We start from the raw sequence: 6097 nt of genomic DNA, 5'->3' as shown, positions 1-6097 counted from the left end.
TAACGAATAACATAGCAAGGAAGAGATGATGTGCGTAAAGAGGTAAGTCTCGTTCTTGCACGGAGAATGAGAATAAAGGTGATCCAAACACATTGGAGAGCAATACGAAAGTTTTAATAATAAACCAAAGTAATTTTTGAAAAGTTGCAAAATTTGTTATAACAATATAAACGAAGCGGAGTTATTGGTATAACTTGAGTTATGTACAACACGTACTATTTTATGTGAAATAATTTGAACAATACAAAAAAGAGTTGTTTAAAAGAATGTTTAATTTAATGAAACAAAGGTAAATTGCTAAAAATGCGAAAGTGTTTATATAATTAGTGAAAGTAATTTTAGAGGAGGTGACGAAATGATGTTCATAGTACAACTAGGGTTACGTAAAATTTTGTAAAGTAATTTCGATTTAATCAAAGTGGAAATTTGTAGAAGTGAAAGCATAATTTGATATGTACTAGTCAAAGTACGTAAAGTTAAGTTTATGTATAAGGTTTTATAAATCACATAAGTGAAAAATCATTTTTCATAAATTCCGAGATAGTTTGAAAATAAAGACTCGTGTAAGAAATCTTTGGAAAACAGGATACTTGTATTTAAGAGTGTATTTGTTTGAGAAAAATTGATTGAAGATTTTAAAATTCCAGAGGATAATTGTGTAATAATTGTTTCAAGGTAGTGAAAACTAATGGATCGACTTTTATCAGGGCATGAGTCCTTGGACTCGAAATATTAACATTAAAGTTAGAAGGATGATAATGTGATTATCATCAAATGAGTAAATCCCTCGAATTTAGAGTTATGTATGAAAGAACTTCAAATAAGATTTGCAACTTTGAATCGTTCGAATGATAGTGAGAGTTCGAGAACTCGGCATGAATAATCTGGCAGTCGAATAGACAAGTATAAATAAATGCTAAAGCAGTGACTTTCAACTATGTAATGATTGTTTGAATTCAGCCTTAATTGGTCTGAGAGGAGGATACGTTAAAGTATGATGGAATCATTTCAATTGTTACAGCAGTATTTTTTTCCCAGATGAGTTTAGCTCAAGCCACAACTTGAGATAGTGTATTTCACCTCTGGTTTTCGAGTTGACAATGATCGATTATTGTTTGAGTATGGCACCATTACTTGCATGGTGCCAAGTAGTCTATTATAAGTAGATGTACGAGTACATAAGTTCCTTGACTATGATAGTTAAAACGATACATGTATGGAGGTTCCATTCTTCAGAAGATTATGCATATGAGATATTTATCATCTCAACATAAATAATGTATTATCGGACATGGTGTTTGTAATATCGACGTTTGAAGGTTCAAATGACACGGGTTTCTGAAAGTCATATGAAAATTTACACCAAAAGTGTAATAATAAGTGATGATTAAGTATTAATGATCAGGAGACATCCATTTAGGATGAATGAATTTCAAGATTCGGTTGTCTACCACTTTTTATGGTACATGAGAGTTTGTTAAATGGGTATGAAATAGATATATAGTTTGATTAGAATGAGTTCTTCGCATCTACTAAATATCAAGATGATAGTTCTTGCATTTGGGTTTTTGAACAGATAGCTTGAGAGTTTTTCTTTGATTCACTTTCTATTCCATACGTCATGATATTGGAATATCTCTATGAATTACCGTAATATAATTACGTTGGCCACCGTCATTATATTTCACTAATTCATATTTCCTTTCCAAGGTCACTCCATAAGGTCAGGATATGTGATCAATGATGACTTCTAATATAGTGTGTTAAGGACATCAGTGTCTTAGCTGGATCGACAACATGTCGGTTTTAAGCCAAAACTTGCACTTTTGAAAAGTTTGCATAGAGTTGTTCTTTTTCTCAAGAATGAGTTTACAAATGTTGCTCACATCCTTTCTCACTCTTGGAGCAGTTCGAAATGTCATCCGTGAAAACAGTTACTAACTTATGGTTGACTAGTTTTAAGTTGCAGTCTTTATAGACTTAGTTAACCTTCATATCTTTGATAGTTATGGAAGTTGTGGAAGACGTAGTCAGACGAGGAAATTATGAAACATCGTGGTAAGAGTTGGTGTAGTTGGACGAACCATGATTCTTCACATAAGGGTGTATAGATGCTTGATAAATCCAATAGGATAAAGATGAATATGATATAAATGAAACACTTTATATTATTAAGAACGAGGCATTAAATAAGCCTTTTTAATACACTATTCAGATATAGAAATGGTTTAAGGCATAGCCTTTACATAGATGAGAAATTGGAATAGGATAAACTAGGAAATATTAGGATTGAAGTAGTCTTCATATTTCTTCTTCTCGTCCTCAACCTTCTTCATAAACTTCTCAACTTTCTCATTCTTTGCCTTTTGTTTCTCATGCAGGAACTCGAGGCAGTTTTCCTCCATCTTCAATCTAAAGTTAACATCTTCTCTTAGGTAGGCAAGAGATTGCTTCCCCCATCGGGCATTTCTATCACCTTCATACTTCACCAACTTTATCTCCTTCTTTAGCTCAGCATTTTCCTCCATGAACTTCCTGATCACTAGGTCTTTTTCCTTCAATTGAACATCAATCCTTGTAATATGATGAATTAGGCCATCGGTAGTTTTTCACAGATTCATGATCTCGTACTTGGCATTAACTTCTTCGTAGGAAGGAGTTCGGGATCTTTTCTTTGACGGGCCATCTTTTTTAAAATCAGCAGGGCGTTTCCCTATAGTTTCCGTTCTTGGACTCGAGTAGTATTCAGGAGAATTAGGTAAAGTATCCGGACTATAGTTTGGTGAGGGAGGACCACCAAAGCCATAAGGTAGACTTTGGACTGGTCTTGCAGTTGAAGGATATCCAGTACCTTCTTCGATAGCAGGTTTGAAGTGAGTCATTACTTCAGATAGTTTGAAAAGAATTGTCTTGTCATTTTTATTAACGCTTGACATCCTATCATTAGGAAACAGACTTTGATTAGCATTTTAAGCCAAGATTATCAAGGCAAGGTTGTTAAGATTATAAGGCAATCCTAAGTGCTTTAAAGTCTAAGGCAGGAAAGGTTATAGTTTCCTAGATTGCTAAGGCACCCTAGCTAGCAAGTAAGGCACACATAAAGATGCAATCCTGGTTCTCTATAATAGCCTGGTTTGCTCTGATACCACTCTGTAACGTCCTCCAGATAGGGTCTGGAAGAAACGTCACTAATATCAAATAAACCAACATATTATAATATACGGGAACAATACTACATGATAAAATCAAACTTTATTGAGAGTACGCATCGGAAAATGAAATGTCGTTACAAGAATTGAAATTACAATAAAGTAAATGTTTCAATTGCAAGAATAGTAAATGCGATATCTCTTGTTCCTAAGTCCAAGTATCATCACATAAGCAGTAACTAAGTAAGCTTGATTCAATCAGCACCTGAGACAAACATGCTAAAGTGTCAACCAAAAAGGTTGAGTGAAATCATAGGTTTAACAAAAGTAGTTATCGTTGTTTTTAGACCACAAGATTTAGTTTATAAAGTTGATCTCCCGCAGGATCAAAAAGTTATGCCAAGGCGTGATATTTAGACTAAACGTTCAAGTTTAACCCAATGACAAGTTGTGTCTATCCTTGTCGGTTTAATTTCATTATTAAGTAATACAAAGACTTAGTCAAATATATCGGGGACGTTACTCCCGATAGGCCTACCCCCAATAATTAAGCATGCAATCAACGATCAATTAAAAATATCACTGTAGGGACTTAGTCGGACATAGCCGGGTATAGCATAGTTTTAGCAGTTGGTACTTGTGTCTAAAGTGTAAAATGTAAAAACAGCATATGTCTCACCCCAATAAAAGTAAGTAAGTTTGCTAGCAATTAAAGAGTGGGGCTATAAGTTCACCTTAGTAAGCAGAGAGAGATGACGATTATTCCTTGGAATAGAAAGTTGGAACGAACAGAAAGTCAACCTATTGACATTTAAGAGTAGTAAGTGTTTTTGCCCATGTTTAAGTAAATGTTTAAGTATGATAGAGTTTATAGTTCGTTTTCCTTTTCTAGTAAGTTTCTATTTTTAGAAAGTTTCCACTTTTAGTAGGTTTCTTATCTTAGTAAGTTTCTATAACTAGAAAGTTTCTACTTTAATAGTGTTTTCCATTTTAGGATACTTGGCGTATTAGATAAGCTTCCAATCACCCCTTTCCCTTCGAATGGCCATTTCAGGTCTAGGGGCTTGAGCTATAGGACCCTTTAAATAGGAAAATCCAAACCCTTCCGCCTAGAGTTTCGTAGAAACCATTCGTCAAGAAAGTTCGAAGATCTATACATCTCTAATACATATCCCAAAATATTTTTATGTGTTACAATATAAGTAGTAGGTTATAGGTGTTAGTAATAGTGTATACATGTTAATTAATAGTATAAGTAGTATTAGGGTTTCATTAATTAGGGTTAGTTAATTAAAGTAGTATTTAAGAATTAGGGTTTAATTAATGTCCTAGGGTTTAATAATTAGGGTTAGGTTTAATTAATTAGGGTTTTAACTATTTAATGTATATGTATATATATATTTATGTCGTGTATATATATATGTATATATATTCTTCTTAAATAATAAATATATGTATATGTGGTGTATATATCTTGTTTCCATTTTTAAATCATTAACCTATCTTGATCAAATCTTCTAGGGTTTTAAAGATCAAATAATTTTATATATATATATAGGTCGTAGGTATATGTATATGTATATATATTTTTATCTTTTTTTTACATGAACAATATATATGTATATGATCTAGTATGAATACGATTATGAATATAACATGAATTGAAAGTAAACTTTAAGAGTTTTGGATCTAGGGTGTTTACCTTGATGAAGATCTATGAAGATTAACAAGAAAAGTTGATGAACACTTGAAGATGAAGATCAAAATCTTGAAGATTTGAAGAACACCTTTAAAGATCTTCGAAGAACACGAAGAACACGATGAATAACTTGAAGATCACTTGAAGATGGGGTGGTGGTTTTCGGTTTTTCTTGGCTGAAATTAGGAGAGAGGGAGAGAGAAATTTGAGAGAGAATTGTGAGAATGATTTGGTACAAGAATAGCTCTAGCCTAGGTCCCTATTTATAGGAGAGATTGGAGGATTCTAGAATTAGGGTTTAAAGGGGAATACTTGAAGCAAAAGTTAGGGTTTAGGGTGGTGGTAAAAGTGGCCGAATTTTAGGAGGGTAGAAAAGTCATTTTGCCCTCTCTTTTTTTATTAAATAATTCAGCTAGGGTTTTCAAGGGAGGGTTTGGAACTTTTTTGTTTTAAACCTTGTACTTTAGATTAGCTTAAATAGCTCATTAATGGTTTTAATTTAATTGTTTAAAGGCTACAAGTTTTATAGTATTATATTTTGTTCACGAAAATTAACTAGCTTATTATTTCCGTCTTTTATTAACTCGTAGTTTATTACACAAAGTTCATTATTAAGTTTTATAATTCTTAACGCTTAACAATTATTGATTAAAGTTAAATTGTTATGTTTAATTATATTGTTTGGGCAAAATAAATGATGAAAGGATATATAAATGTTGGAAATTTGAGAGTCGTTATACAGTCGACCGAGTGTGTCCACACACTCGACCGACTGTGTGACTCAGTCGACCGGCTGTCTTACACAGTCGACCGACTGTTTATGTTATGAAGTATATATACGGGTTAATACCTCCTTTGTAAGGTTACACATTCTATTAACCCTATTCGTCTGGTTTTCGTCCCAACTGAACCTTAACACCGTTTACCACCGAAATCATTCGTTTAGGAGTCGATCTAATCTAGTTTCTACTCTAGATTTGACCAAATCGATCCCGAAACGACCCGTATCTCGGTTTTACTTGATTCTAGTGTTTTCCACCTTTAGTCTCGATTGCAAGTGACCTAAGATCCATCAATCCATCGTCTACAAAGTGGTATCAGAGCTGGAGTCTCTGGTTTGCTTGATTAAAATCATTTTTGGGTCAAAATTTTAGGTATTTGGTGTTTAATCAATATTTATCTTATTTTTCTGTGTTTTTAGGTTATAGTAAACGTTTATGGTGTCAAATCGTGTTACCTTTGTGTTTGG

Source organism: Rutidosis leptorrhynchoides, chromosome 1, assembly GCF_046630445.1.
Source record: "Rutidosis leptorrhynchoides isolate AG116_Rl617_1_P2 chromosome 1, CSIRO_AGI_Rlap_v1, whole genome shotgun sequence".
In the NCBI taxonomy this organism is placed as follows: domain Eukaryota; kingdom Viridiplantae; phylum Streptophyta; class Magnoliopsida; order Asterales; family Asteraceae; genus Rutidosis; species Rutidosis leptorrhynchoides.
The sequence above is the reverse complement of the archived record's forward strand: the minus strand, read 5'-3'. Positions refer to the sequence as shown.